The following is a 16,291-nucleotide window of genomic DNA, read 5'->3' as shown; positions in this document are numbered from 1 at the left end:
AGATCGATTCTTTATTTCTACAGCGCTTTATAGAGTGCAGATCGATTCTTTATTTCTACAGCGCTTTATAGAGTGCAGATCGATTCTTTATTTCTACAGTGCTTTATAGAGAGCAGATCGATTCTTTATTTCTACAGCGCTTTATAGAGTGCAGATCGATTCTTTATTTCTACAGCGCTTTATAGAGTGCAGATCGATTCTTTATTTCTACAGCGCTTTATAGAGTACAGATCGATTCTTTATTTCTACAGTGCTTTATAGAGAGCAGATCGATTCTTTATTTCTACAGCGCTTTATAGAGTGCAGATCGATTCTTTATTTCTACAGCGCTTTATAGAGTGCAGATCGATTCTTTATTTCTACAGCGCTTTATAGAGTACAGATCGATTCTTTATTTCTACAGCGCTTTATAGAGTACAGATCGATTCTTTATTTCTACAGCGCTTTATAGAGTACAGATCGATTCTTTATTTCTACAGCGCTTTATAGAGTACAGATCGATTCTTTATTTCTACTGCGCTTTATAGAGTACAGAACGATTCTTTATTTCTACAGCGCTTTATAGAGTACAGATCGATTCTTTATTTCTACAGCGCTTTATAGAGTACAGATCGATTCTTTATTTCTACAGCGCTTTATAGAGTGCAGATCGATTCTTTATTTCTACAGCGCTTTATAGAGTGCAGATCGATTCTTTATTTCTACAGCGCTTTATAGAGTACAGATCGATTCTTTATTTCTACAGCGCTTTATAGAGAGCAGATCGATTCTTATTTCTACAGCGCTTTATAGAGTGCAGATCGATTCTTTATTTCTACAGCGCTTTATAGAGTGCAGATCGATTCTTTATTTCTACAGCGCTTTATAGAGTGCAGATCGATTCTTTATTTCTACAGCACTTTATAGAGTACAGATCGATTCTTTATTTCTACAGCGCTTTATAGAGAGCAGATCGATTCTTTATTTCTACAGCGCTTTATAGAGTGCAGATCGATTCTTTATTTCTACAGCGCTTTATAGAGTGCAGATCGATTCTTTATTTCTACAGTGCTTTATAGAGAGCAGATCGATTCTTTATTTCTACAGCGCTTTATAGAGTGCAGATCGATTCTTTATTTCTACAGCGCTTTATAGAGTGCAGATCGATTCTTTATTTCTACAGCGCTTTATAGAGTGCAGATCGATTCTTTATTTCTACTGCGCTTTATAGAGAGCAGATCGATTCTTTATTTCTACAGCGCTTTATAGAGAGCAGATCGATTCTTTATTTCTACAGCGCTTTATAGAGTGCAGATCGATTCTTTATTTCTACAGCGCTTTATAGAGTACAGATCGATTCTTTATTTCTACAGCGCTTTATAGAGAGCAGATCGATTCTTTATTTCTACAGCGCTTTATAGAGTGCAGATCGATTCTTTATTTCTACAGCGCTTTATAGAGTACAGATCGATTCTTTATTTCTACAGTGCTTTATAGAGAGCAGATCGATTCTTTATTTCTACAGCGCTTTATAGAGTGCAGATCGATTCTTTATTTCTACAGCGCTTTATAGAGTGCAGATCGATTCTTTATTTCTACAGCGCTTTATAGAGTACAGATCGATTCTTTATTTCTACAGCGCTTTATAGAGTACAGATCGATTCTTTATTTCTACAGCGCTTTATAGAGTACAGATCGATTCTTTATTTCTACAGCGCTTTATAGAGTGCAGATCGATTCTTTATTTCTACAGCGCTTTATAGAGTACAGATCGATTCTTTATTTCTACAGTGCTTTATAGAGAGCAGATCGATTCTTTATTTCTACAGTGCTTTATAGAGTGCAGATCGATTCTTTATTTCTACAGTGCTTTATAGAGAGCAGATCGATTCTTTATTTCTACAGTGCTTTATAGAGTGCAGATCGATTCTTTATTTCTACAGCGCTTTATAGAGTGCAGATCGATTCTTTATTTCTACAGCACTTTATAGAGAGCAGATCGATTCTTTATTTCTACAGCGCTTTATAGAGTACAGATCGATTCTTTATTTCTACAGCGCTTTATAGAGAGCAGATCGATTCTTTATTTCTACTGCGCTTTATAGAGTACAGATCGATTCTTTATTTCTACAGCGCTTTATAGAGAGCAGATCGATTCTTTATTTCTACAGCGCTTTATAGAGTACAGATCGATTCTTTATTTCTACAGCGCTTTATAGAGTACAGATCGATTCTTTATTTCTACAGCGCTTTATAGAGTGCAGATCGATTCTTTATTTCTACAGCGCTTTATAGAGAGCAGATCGATTCTTTATTTCTACAGCGCTTTATAGAGTACAGATCGATTCTTTATTTCTACAGCGCTTTATAGAGTACAGATCGATTCTTTATTTCTACAGCGCTTTATAGAGAGCAGATCGATTCTTTATTTCTACAGCGCTTTATAGAGTACAGATCGATTCTTTATTTCTACAGCGCTTTATAGAGTGCAGATCGATTCTTTATTTCTACAGCGCTTTATAGAGTACAGATCGATTCTTTATTTCTACAGCGCTTTATAGAGTACAGATCGATTCTTTATTTCTACAGCGCTTTATAGAGTGCAGATCGATTCTTTATTTCTACAGCGCTTTATAGAGTACAGATCGATTCTTTATTTCTACAGCGCTTTATAGAGTGCAGATCGATTCTTTATTTCTACAGCGCTTTATAGAGAGCAGATCGATTCTTTATTTCTACAGCGCTTTATAGAGTACAGATCGATTCTTTATTTCTACAGCGCTTTATAGAGAGCAGATCGATTCTTTATTTCTACAGCGCTTTATAGAGTACAGATCGATTCTTTATTTCTACAGCGCTTTATAGAGTGCAGATCGATTCTTTATTTCTACTGCGCTTTATAGAGTGCAGATCGATTCTTTATTTCTACTGCGCTTTATAGAGTGCAGATCGATTCTTTATTTCTACAGCGCTTTATAGAGAGCAGATCGATTCTTTATTTCTACAGCGCTTTATAGAGAGCAGATCGATTCTTTATTTCTACAGCGCTTTATAGAGTACAGATCGATTCTTTATTTCTACAGCGCTTTATAGAGTACAGATCGATTCTTTATTTCTACAGCGCTTTATAGAGAGCAGATCGATTCTTTATTTCTACAGCGCTTTATAGAGAGCAGATCGATTCTTTATTTCTACAGCGCTTTATAGAGTGCAGATCGATTCTTTATTTCTACAGCGCTTTATAGAGTACAGATCGATTCTTTATTTCTACAGCGCTTTATAGAGTACAGATCGATTCTTTATTTCTACAGCGCTTTATAGAGTACAGATCGATTCTTTATTTCTACAGCGCTTTATAGAGAGCAGATCGATTCTTTATTTCTACAGCGCTTTATAGAGTGCAGATCGATTCTTTATTTCTACAGCGCTTTATAGAGTACAGATCGATTCTTTATTTCTACAGCGCTTTATAGAGTGCAGATCGATTCTTTATTTCTACAGCGCTTTATAGAGTACAGATCGATTCTTTATTTCTACAGCGCTTTATAGAGTGCAGATCGATTCTTTATTTCTACAGCGCTTTATAGAGAGCAGATCGATTCTTTATTTCTACAGCGCTTTATAGAGTACAGATCGATTCTTTATTTCTACAGCGCTTTATAGAGTACAGATCGATTCTTTATTTCTACAGCGCTTTATAGAGAGCAGATCGATTCTTTATTTCTACAGCGCTTTATAGAGTGCAGATCGATTCTTTATTTCTACAGCGCTTTATAGAGTACAGATCGATTCTTTATTTCTACAGCGCTTTATAGAGTACAGATCGATTCTTTATTTCTACAGCGCTTTATAGAGTACAGATCGATTCTTTATTTCTACAGCGCTTTATAGAGAGCAGATCGATTCTTTATTTCTACAGCGCTTTATAGAGTACAGATCGATTCTTTATTTCTACAGCGCTTTATAGAGAGCAGATCGATTCTTTATTTCTACAGCGCTTTATAGAGTACAGATCGATTCTTTATTTCTACAGCGCTTTATAGAGAGCAGATCGATTCTTTATTTCTACAGCGCTTTATAGAGAGCAGATCGATTCTTTATTTCTACAGCGCTTTATAGAGTGCAGATCGATTCTTTATTTCTACAGCGCTTTATAGAGAGCAGATCGATTCTTTATTTCTACAGCGCTTTATAGAGTACAGATCGATTCTTTATTTCTACAGCGCTTTATAGAGTACAGATCGATTCTTTATTTCTACAGCGCTTTATAGAGTACAGATCGATTCTTTATTTCTACAGCGCTTTATAGAGAGCAGATCGATTCTTTATTTCTACAGCGCTTTATAGAGTACAGATCGATTCTTTATTTCTACAGCGCTTTATAGAGTGCAGATCGATTCTTTATTTCTACAGCGCTTTATAGAGTGCAGATCGATTCTTTATTTCTACAGCGCTTTATAGAGTACAGATCGATTCTTTATTTCTACAGCGCTTTATAGAGTGCAGATCGATTCTTTATTTCTACAGCGCTTTATAGAGTGCAGATCGATTCTTTATTTCTACAGCGCTTTATAGAGTACAGATCGATTCTTTATTTCTACAGCGCTTTATAGAGTACAGATCGATTCTTTATTTCTACAGCGCTTTATAGAGTACAGATCGATTCTTTATTTCTACTGCGCTTTATAGAGAGCAGATCGATTCTTTATTTCTACAGTGCTTTATAGAGTACAGAACGATTCTTTATTTCTACTGCGCTTTATAGAGTACAGATCGATTCTTTATTTCTACAGTGCTTTATAGAGTACAGAACGATTCTTTATTTCTACAGTGCTTTATAGAGTACAGAACGATTCTTTATTTCTACAGCGCTTTATAGAGTACAGATCGATTCTTTATTTCTACAGTGCTTTATAGAGTACAGAACGATTCTTTATTTCTACTGCGCTTTATAGAGTGCAGATCGATTCTTTATTTCTACAGCGCTTTATAGAGTACAGATCGATTCTTTATTTCTACAGCGCTTTATAGAGAGCAGATCGATTCTTTATTTCTACAGTGCTTTATAGAGTACAGAACGATTCTTTGTAATAAACTATCAAAGATGCACAATGAAATCAAATTCACAAACTCTACAGAAGACATTAGAGTTGTTATTCAGATCCAGTTCAGTTTTGTGTTCATCTGATGGTCAAATCGATGAATGGACTGAATATAAAGTGTGTTCAGACTTCTGTTCGGGGATCTAGGGGAATGTTCAGAGTTCATGTGTGATTTATTTCTCTCCTGGTCTGTTTTCTTTCTCTTTCCAGGAACATTTGGATTTGAGTTTCTCTCTCCGGGGAGCAGGTAACGGGAAAGGCCAAAAACCTGGAGCGGAGTTCCTGAAACTCAACTCTACTGTACAGCAGAACCCGAGGTACTTTCTCAAACACACCTGAGATTTATCACTTTGACTTCATTCAAAGGGAAAACAAGATGATTTTTAAAGGGATAGAAAATTAGCCCATGATTTACTCGCCCTCAAGCCATTCTAGGTGTGTATGACACTTCTCTTTCAGACGAATACAATTAAAATGTTCTGGCTCTTCAACAGCTTTATAAGATTATAAAAGTGCATCTGTCCATCATAAAAGTGCATCTGTCCATCGTAAAAGTGCATCTGTCCATCATAAAAGTGCATCTGTCCATCATAAAAGTGCATCTGTCCATCATAAAAGTGCATCTATCCATCATAAAAGTGCATCCATCCATCATAAAAGTGCATCTGTCCATCATAAAAGTGCATCTATCCATCATAAAAGTGCATCTATCCATCATAAAAGTGCATCTGTCCATCATAAAAGTGCATCTGTCCATCATAAAGTGCATCTGTCCATCATAAAAGTGCATCTGTCCATCATAAAAGTGCATCTGTCCATCATAAAAGTGCATCTGTCCATCATAAAAGTGCATCTGTCCATCATAAAAGTGCATCTATCCATCATAAAAGTGCATCCATCCATCATAAAAGTGCATCTGTCCATCATAAAAGTGCATCTATCCATCATAAAAGTGCATCTATCCATCATAAAAGTGCATCTATCCATCATAAAAGTGCATCTGTCCATCATAAAAGTGCATCTATCCATCATAAAAGTGCATCTATCCATCATAAAAGTGCATCTGTCCATCATAAAAGTGCATCTGTCCATCATAAAAGTGCATCTGTCCATCATAAAGTGCATCTGTCCATCATAAAAGTGCATCTGTCCATGATAAAAGTGCATCTGTCCATCATAAAAGTGCATCTGTCCATCATAAAAGTGCATCTGTCCATCATAAAAGTGCATCTGTCCATCATAAAAGTGCATCTGTCCATCATAAAAGTGCATCTGTCCATCATAAAAGTGCATCTGTCCATCATAAAGTGCATCTGTCCATCATAAAAGTGCATCTGTGCATCATAAAGTGCATCTGTCCATCATAAAAGTGCATCTGTCCATCATAAAAGTGCATCTGTGCATCATAAAGTGCATCTGTCCATCATAAAAGTGCATCTGTCCATCATAAAAGTGATAGATGGATCTATGATAGATGCACTTTAATGGACTTAATAACAGAAACGGCCATTCACTGCATTATAAAGCTGTGAAGAGCAGGACATTATTAATATCACTCAGATTGTGTATTGAATGTCATATACACTAGCATGAGTTCAGGGCGAGTACATCATGGGCTAATGTTCATTTTTAAATGTGAACTATCCCTTTAACTCACTTAATTTGAATAATTCAGACGTAATATCTTCAGTCATAATGTCTTCTCTGAATGTATCCTGATTTAGGAATCTTTAGATATTTGTGCTGGAAAACATGTTTGGCATAAACATCAGTTTCTTAACAGCGCTCGACTCTTCAGCGGATCGAGTTCAGTAACGAGAGCGCAGTCTTTGTTCATGTTTACAGGAGTGCAGTTTCAGGGCTGCTGGGAGAGTGTGTGTGTGTGTGTGTGTGTGTGTGTGTGTGTGTGTGTGTGTGTGTGTGTGTGTGTGTGTGTGTGTCTCGCTGACTCTCATTCTGCTTTAATCGTCGGGATCAAATATCCGCGCACAGTTTCCTTTAGCATGATGAACACGACAGACAGTGGAATGTGATCATGTGATCCGTGTTGAGTTATTAAGACAAGAGTAATAAACATTCAGACTGAACAGACCCGTGTGTGTGTGTGTGTGTGTGTGTGTGTGTGTGTGTGTGTGAGATCCAGACAGTGATCAGGACGGGATATTTCCGATGGATAAACAAACACAAGCGGAATGATTTGTTTATCGTCTGGAGAGTCTGAGTCTGATTACAGTCACAGTTCCTTTGATTTCAGTTCAGCTCTTTAAAGCACATATGAACGTGTGTGTGTGTGTGTGTGTGTGTGTGTGTGTGTGTGTGTGTGTGTGTGTGTGTGTGTGTGTGTGTGTGTGTGTGTGTGTGTGTGTGTGTGAGAATGCGTGAGCTCGTTGAAGCAGGATGGATTCTGATTGGCTGTCAGTGTTTATCGTTCAACAATCGTCGCTGTTTCCCGAAAGCATCGCTAGCCAACTATGTTCGCAAGTTCAGTCGTTATCAGCAGTTCAGCGAGTCGGTGTTTCCCGAAACCATCGTTCCCACGAACATTCGCAAACCGCATCGAAGTCGAGTTGTGTGTGTGAGCGACAGATCTCCTGCGGTCAGAAGCAGTGAGACGACCACCATTACACCCGGAAACAGTGATATAACCAACGACTCCGACGCTGATCAGTTACGGTGAAAATCCTGCATAGTTCCCCTTTAATAATAATAATAATAATAATAATACGTTTTATTTATATAGCGCCTTTCCAGGGCTCAAGGACGCTTTACAATAATCAAACAACAATATAGGCAATTGACATTAAGACAGCATACAAGACAACAGTATGTAGAATTAATGCACAATTAATGTTAATAAATCCTGATCTTGAGCTAAATAAGCAAGCGGCCATTCAGTGCAATCTACATCTTTTATTAGAATACATACAGATGACATTTACGTCTTTTAGTTTGTGGAGAGATGTAAAGTGTAGTGTTTGAAGCGTGCGCATGTGTGATCGAGCTCGAGTGTAAGAACGAGTCTATGAGTGAATCTGGAAATAAAGCAAAATAACTGAGAAATATTCCTCAGATGCCAGAACCGTAATCTTCGTGATCCGATCTCAAACAGTTTCATTAAAGTACTTTTACTACAGGGCCGTTGAATGCTTGAATCTGATTGGTTGACGTATGTTCTATGGCAATTATTTTCAGGGAACCGCACGGCTAAAGTAGTTCCGGCAGGTCTTGACCGCATCACAGCTGCGCGTAGTTCACTGTAATCACGGAAAATAGGACACAGTTCATAACAAGAGAAACTGCAGCCGCATGCGCTCGATCGGCAGTTCTCAATGTCTAACTTCACAATCAATGGAAATATCCAGTTAAATTTTAAGAAATAAAGTATACAGTCCTATATATAATCAATAGAAAATTAAACTGAATATTTAAATAAATTGATAGTCCTGCTGCACGGGTTTTCGTAATTATTGAAGATAATATAGAAATAAAACTGTGGGAACTGTAGGATAAGCGGAATAATTGACTTCAGGCCGTTGAATTATTATAAAAATAATGCACACCCGAGGAGTGACTCGTGACCGCATCACCACCTCAGGTGTGCATTACACCTGCGTGACATCATCAACCAGCGCGGTGAACGGCCAGTGTGTGACATCATCAACCAGCGCGGTGAACGGCCAGTGTGCGACATCATCAACCAGCGCGGTGAACGGCCAGTGTGTGACATCATCAACCAGCGCGGTGAACGGCCAGTGTGCGACATCATCAACCAGCGCGGTGAACGGCCAGTGTGCGACATCATCAACCAGCGCGGTGAACGGCCAGTGTGTGACATCATCAACCAGCGCGGTGAACGGCCAGTGTGCGACATCATCAACCAGCGCGTTGAACGGCCAGTGTGCGACATCATCAACCAACGCGGTGAACGGCCAGTGTGTGACATCATCAACCAGCGCGGTGAACGGCCAGTGTGTGACATCATCAACCAGCGCGGTGAACGGCCAGTGTGTGACATCATCAACCAGCGCGGTGAACGGCCAGTGTGCGACATCATCAACCAGCGCGGTGAACGGCCAGTGTGCGACATCATCAACCAGCGCGGTGAACGGCCAGTGTGCGACATCATCAACCAGCGCGGTGAACGGCCAGTGTGCGACATCATCAACCAGCGCGGTGAACGGCCAGTGTGCGACATCATCAACCAGCGCGGTGAACGGCCAGTGTGTGACATCATCAACCAGCGCGGTGAACGGCCAGTGTGCGACATCATCAACCAGCGCGGTGAACGGCCAGTGTGCGACATCATCAACCAGCGCGGTGAACGGCCAGCGTGCGACATCATCAACCAGCGCGGTGAACGGCCAGCGTGCGACATCATCAACCAGCGCGGTGAACGGCCAGTGTGTGACATCATCAACCAGCGCGGTGAACGGCCAGTGTGCGACATCATCAACCAGCGCGGTGAACGGCCAGTGTGTGACATCATCAACCAGCGCTGTGAACGGCCAGTGTGTGACATCATCAACCAGCGCGGTGAACGGCCAGTGTGTGACATCATCAACCAGCGCGGTGAACGGCCAGTGTGCGACATCATCAACCAGCGCGGTGAACGGCCAGTGTGCGACATCATCAACCAGCGCGGTGAACGGCCAGTGTGTGACATCATCAACCAGCGCGGTGAACGGCCAGTGTGTGACATCATCAACCAGCGCGGTGAACGGCCAGTGTGTGACATCATCAACCAGCGCGGTGAACGGCCAGTGTGTGACATCATCAACCAGCGCGGTGAACGGCCAGTGTGCGACATCATCATCCAGCGCGGTGAACGGCCAGTGTGTGACATCATCAACCAGCGCGGTGAACGGCCGGTGTGCGACATCATCATCCAGCGCGGTGAACGGCCAGTGTGTGACATCATCAACCAGCGCGGTGAACGGCCAGTGTGCGACATCATCAACCAGCGCGGTGAACGGCCAGTGTGTGACATCATCAACCAGCGCGGTGAACGGCCAGTGTGCGACATCATCAACCAGCGCGGTGAACGGCCAGTGTGTGACATCATCAACCAGCGCGGTGAACGGCCAGTGTGTGACATCATCAACCAGCGCGGTGAACGGCCAGTGTGTGACATCATCAACCAGCGCGGTGAACGGCCAGTGTGTGACATCATCAACCAGCGCGGTGAACGGCCAGTGTGTGACATCATCAACCAGCGCGGTGAACGGCCAGTGTGTGACATCATCAACCAGCGCGGTGAACGGCCAGTGTGCGACATCATCAACCAGCGCGGTGAACGGCCAGTGTGTGACATCATCAACCAGCGCGGTGAACGGCCAGTGTGTGACATCATCAACCAGCGCGGTGAACGGCCAGTGTGTGACATCATCAACCAGCGCGGTGAACGGCCGGTGTGCGACATCATCATCCAGCGCGGTGAACGGCCAGTGTGTGACATCATCAACCAGCGCGGTGAACGGCCAGTGTGCGACATCATCAACCAGCGCGGTGAACGGCCAGTGTGTGACATCATCAACCAGCGCGGTGAACGGCCAGTGTGCGACATCATCAACCAGCGCGGTGAACGGCCAGTGTGTGACATCATCAACCAGCGCGGTGAACGGCCAGTGTGCGACATCATCAACCAGCGCGGTGAACGGCCAGTGTGTGACATCATCAACCAGCGCGGTGAACGGCCAGTGTGTGACATCATCAACCAGCGCGGTGAACGGCCAGTGTGTGACATCATCAACCAGCGCGGTGAACGGCCAGTGTGTGACATCATCAACCAGCGCGGTGAACGGCCAGTGTGTGACATCATCAACCAGCGCGGTGAACGGCCAGTGTGTGACATCATCAACCAGCGCGGTGAACGGCCAGTGTGCGACATCATCAACCAGCGCGGTGAACGGCCAGTGTGTGACATCATCAACCAGCGCGGTGAACGGCCAGTGTGTGACATCATCAACCAGCGCGGTGAACGGCCAGTGTGTGACATCATCAACCAGCGCGGTGAACGGCCGGTGTGTGACATCATCAACCAGCGCGGTGAACGGCCAGTGTGTGACATCATCAACCAGCGCGGTGAACGGCCAGTGTGTGACATCATCAACCAGCGCGGTGAACGGCCAGTGTGTGACATCATCAACCAGCGCGGTGAACGGCCAGTGTGTGACATCATCAACCAGCGCGGTGAACGGCCAGTGTGCGACATCATCAACCAGCGCGGTGAACGGCCAGTGTGTGACATCATCAACCAGCGCGGTGAACGGCCAGTGTGCGACATCATCATCCAGCGCGGTGAACGGCCAGTGTGTGACATCATCAACCAGCGCGGTGAACGGCCAGTGTGCGACATCATCATCCAGCGCGGTGAACGGCCAGTGTGTGACATCATCAACCAGCGCGGTGAACGGCCAGTGTGTGACATCATCAACCAGCGCGGTGAACGGCCAGTGTGTGACATCATCAACCAGCGCGGTGAACGGCCAGTGTGTGACATCATCAACCAGCGCGGTGAACGGCCAGTGTGTGACATCATCAACCAGCGCGGTGAACGGCCAGCGTGTGACATCATCAACCAGCGCGGTGAACGGCCAGCGTGCGACATCATCAACCAGCGCGGTGAACGGCCAGCGTGTGACATCATCAACCAGCGCGGTGAACGGCCAGCGTGCGACATCATCAACCAGCGCGGTGAACGGCCAGCGTGTGACATCATCAACCAGCGCGGTGAACGGCCAGCGTGCGACATCATCAACCAGCGCGGTGAACGGCCAGTGTGTGACATCATCAACCAGCGCGGTGAACGGCCAGTGTGTGACATCATCAACCAGCGCGGTGAACGGCCAGTGTGTGACATCATCAACCAGCGCGGTGAACGGCCAGTGTGTGACATCATCAACCAGCGCGGTGAACGGCCAGTGTGTGACATCATCAACCAGCCCGGTGAACGGCCAGTGTGTGACATCATCAACCAGCGCGGTGAACGGCCGGTGTGCGACATCATCATCCAGCGCGGTGAACGGCCAGTGTGTGACATCATCAACCAGCGCGGTGAACGGCCAGTGTGTGACATCATCAACCAGCGCGGTGAACGGCCAGTGTGTGACATCATCAACCAGCGCGGTGAACGGCCAGTGTGCGACATCATCATCCAGCGCGGTGAACGGCCAGTGTGTGACATCATCAACCAGCGCGGTGAACGGCCAGTGTGTGACATCATCATCCAGCGCGGTGAACGGCCAGTGTGTGACATCATCAACCAGCGCGGTGAACGGCCAGTGTGTGACATCATCAACCAGCGCGGTGAACGGCCAGTGTGTGACATCATCAACCAGCGCGGTGAACGGCCGGTGTGCGACATCATCAACCAGCGCGGTGAACGGCCAGTGTGTGACATCATCAACCAGCGCGGTGAACGGCCAGTGTGTGACATCATCAACCAGCGCGGTGAACGGCCGGTGTGCGACATCATCATCCAGCGCGGTGAACGGCCAGTGTGCGACATCATCAACCAGCGCGGTGAACGGCCAGTGTGTGACATCATCAACCAGCGCGGTGAACGGCCAGTGTGCGACATCATCAACCAGCGCGGTGAACGGCCAGTGTGTGACATCATCAACCAGCGCGGTGAACGGCCAGTGTGCGACATCATCATCCAGCGCGGTGAACGGCCAGTGTGTGACATCATCAACCAGCGCGGTGAACGGCCAGTGTGTGACATCATCATCCAGCGCGGTGAACGGCCAGTGTGTGACATCATCAACCAGCGCGGTGAACGGCCAGTGTGTGACATCATCATCCAGCGCGGTGAACGGCCAGTGTGTGACATCATCAACCAGCGCGGTGAACGGCCAGTGTGTGACATCATCAACCAGCGCGGTGAACGGCCAGTGTGTGACATCATCAACCAGCGCGGTGAACGGCCGGTGTGTGACATCATTAACCAGCGTGGTGAACGGCCAGTGTGTGACATCATCATCCAGCGCGGTGAACGGCCGGTGTGCGACATCATCAACCAGCGCGGTGAACGGCCAGTGTGTGACATCATCAACCAGCGCGGTGAACGGCCAGTGTGCGACATCATCATCCAGCGCGGTGAACGGCCGGTGTGCGACATCATCAACCAGCGCGGTGAACGGCCAGTGTGTGACATCATCAACCAGCGCGGTGAACGGCCAGTGTGCGACATCATCATCCAGCGCGGTGAACGGCCAGTGTGTGACATCATCAACCAGCGCGGTGAACGGCCAGCGTGCGACATCATCAACCAGCGCGGTGAACGTCCAGTGTGCGACATCATCATCCAGCGCGGTGAACGGCCGGTGTGCGACATCATCAACCAGCGCGGTGAACGGCCAGTGTGTGACATCATCAACCAGCGCGGTGAACGGCCAGTGTGTGACATCATCAACCAGCGCGGTGAACGGCCAGTGTGTGACATCATCAACCAGCGCGGTGAACGGCCAGTGTGTGACATCATCAACCAGCGCGGTGAACGGCCAGTGTGCGACATCATCATCCAGCGCGGTGAACGGCCAGTGTGTGACATCATCAACCAGCGCGGTGAACGGCCAGTGTGCGACATCATCATCCAGCGCGGTGAACGGCCAGTGTGTGACATCATCAACCAGCGCGGTGAACGGCCAGTGTGCGACATCATCATCCAGCGCGGTGAACGGCCAGTGTGTGACATCATCAACCAGCGCGGTGAACGGCCAGTGTGTGACATCATCAACCAGCGCGGTGAACGGCCAGCGTGCGACATCATCATCCAGCGCGGTGAACGGCCAGTGTGTGACATCATCAACCAGCGCGGTGAACGGCCAGTGTGCGACATCATCATCCAGCGCGGTGAACGGCCAGTGTGTGACATCATCAACCAGCGCGGTGAACGGCCAGTGTGTGACATCATCAACCAGCGCGGTGAACGGCCAGTGTGCGACATCATCAACCAGCGCGGTGAACGGCCAGTGTGTGACATCATCAACCAGCGCGGTGAACGGCCAGTGTGTGACATCATCAACCAGCGCGGTGAACGGCCAGTGTGTGACATCATCAACCAGCGCGGTGAACGGCCAGTGTGTGACATCATCAACCAGCGCGGTGAACGGCCAGTGTGTGACATCATCATCCAGCGCGGTGAACGGCCAGTGTGTGACATCATCAACCAGCGCGATGAACGGCCAGTGTGTGACATCATCATCCAGCGCGGTGAACGGCCAGTGTGTGACATCATCAACCAGCGCGGTGAACGGCCAGTGTGTGACATCATCAACCAGCGCGGTGAACGGCCAGTGTGTGACATCATCAACCAGCGCGGTGAACGGCCGGTGTGTGACATCATTAACCAGCGTGGTGAACGGCCAGTGTGTGACATCATCAACCAGCGCGGTGAACGGCCAGTGTGTGACATCATCAACCAGCGCGGTGAACGGCCAGTGTGTGACATCATCATCCAGCGCGGTGAACGGCCGGTGTGCGACATCATCAACCAGCGCGGTGAACGGCCAGTGTGTGACATCATCATCCAGCGCGGTGAACGGCCGGTGTGCGACATCATCAACCAGCGCGGTGAACGGCCAGTGTGTGACATCATCAACCAGCGCGGTGAACGGCCAGTGTGTGACATCATCAACCAGTGCGGTGAACGGCCGGTGTGCGACATCATCAACCAGCGCGGTGAACGGCCAGTGTGTGACATCATCAACCAGCGCGGTGAACGGCCAGTGTGTGACATCATCAACCAGTGCGGTGAACGGCCAGTGTGTGACATCATCAACCAGCGCGGTGAACGGCCAGTGTGTGACATCATCAACCAGCGCGGTGAACGGCCAGTGTGTGACATCATCAACCAGCGCGGTGAACGGCCAGTGTGTGACATCATCAACCAGCGCGGTGAACGGCCAGTGTGTGACATCATCAACCAGCGCGGTGAACGGCCAGTGTGTGACATCATCAACCAGCGCGGTGAACGGCCAGTGTGTGACATCATCAACCAGCGCGGTGAACGGCCAGTGTGTGACATCATCAACCAGCGTGGTGAACGGCCAGTGTGTGACATCATCAACCAGCGCGGTGAACGGCCGGTGTGCGACATCATCAACCAGCGCGGTGAACGGCCAGTGTGTGACATCATCAACCAGCGCGGTGAACGGCCAGTGTGTGACATCATCAACCAGCGCGGTGAACGGCCAGTGTGCGACATCATCATCCAGCGCGGTGAACGGCCAGTGTGTGACATCATCAACCAGCGCGGTGAACGGCCAGTGTGTGACATCATCAACCAGCGCGGTGAACGGCCAGTGTGTGACATCATCAACCAGCGCGGTGAACGGCCAGTGTGCGACATCATCAACCAGCGCGGTGAACGGCCAGTGTGCGACATCATCAACCAGCGCGGTGAACGGCCAGTGTGTGACATCATCAACCAGCGCGGTGAACGGCCAGTGTGTGACATCATCAACCAGCGCGGTGAACGGCCAGTGTGCGACTGCGGTTTCGGGAAGCAGTCGAGAGATGGTTTATTTACTGTAGTTAATCATGGAGTTACGCCAGCGACATCCAGCGATGTAGTTTCCTCTGTCGTTAACGTTATAGTTGTTCAGCGCAAACTCCGCCCCAAAGCCGATTCTAGAGATTTCATTGGTCCTACCAGTGCCAGTCGCTGATTGGCTACACAATCCTGAGCCCTAAACACCGAAACCTCAGCCAGTGAACTGGTTTGGATGGGGAAATCACTCAACTTTCCCAAACAATGTTACTCTGATTCTTTCCTCATTCCTGACAGGGGCGGTTCTGAGACACACACACACACACACACACACACACACACACACACACACACACACACACACGATGATGATGAAGACTGCTATTGTTTCAGAGACAAAGACGCTCTTCAAACACGTGATTCTCTTCTCGTCTCTCGTAATTACTCGTTGATGTGAACACACGACTGTCCTGCGCATCATAACGACAGGACTTACAGTAATTATACACAACACCGCTGCTATTATACATGCATAATTGGCACAAACAGAACCTGATATATGGAGAAGGAGCTCAGAAATATGACAGTTCTCTTGATCTCGCAGACAAACGGCTCGTTGTGCTGCTAACCGTACAGCAACGTCATCCCATAAAGCTGACCTGTGGGGTCACGGAGAGGTCACGGTAGCATTATCCACTTCACACTGAAGAGGCGTTCA

The 16,291-nt window shown here is 47.0% G+C and overlaps 1 long non-coding RNA gene across 2 annotated transcripts in view; it reads left to right on the top strand.

Moving 5' to 3' along the window:
* The window catches only part of LOC306992050, a 32,168-nt gene that overhangs the window by 7,127 nt on the left and 8,750 nt on the right, over nucleotides 1-16,291 (top strand). For both annotated transcript variants that reach the window (XR_013796210.1, XR_013796211.1), the window contains exon 2: nucleotides 5,292-5,398. This is a non-coding gene — a long non-coding RNA (uncharacterized lncRNA). The remainder of the gene's footprint in view (nucleotides 1-5,291; nucleotides 5,399-16,291) is intronic.

This window comes from Phoxinus phoxinus, assembly GCF_949152265.1.
Source record: "Phoxinus phoxinus genome assembly, chromosome: 23".
Lineage (NCBI taxonomy): Eukaryota > Metazoa > Chordata > Actinopteri > Cypriniformes > Leuciscidae > Phoxinus > Phoxinus phoxinus.
The sequence above is the reverse complement of the archived record's forward strand: the minus strand, read 5'-3'. Positions and strand labels throughout refer to the sequence as shown.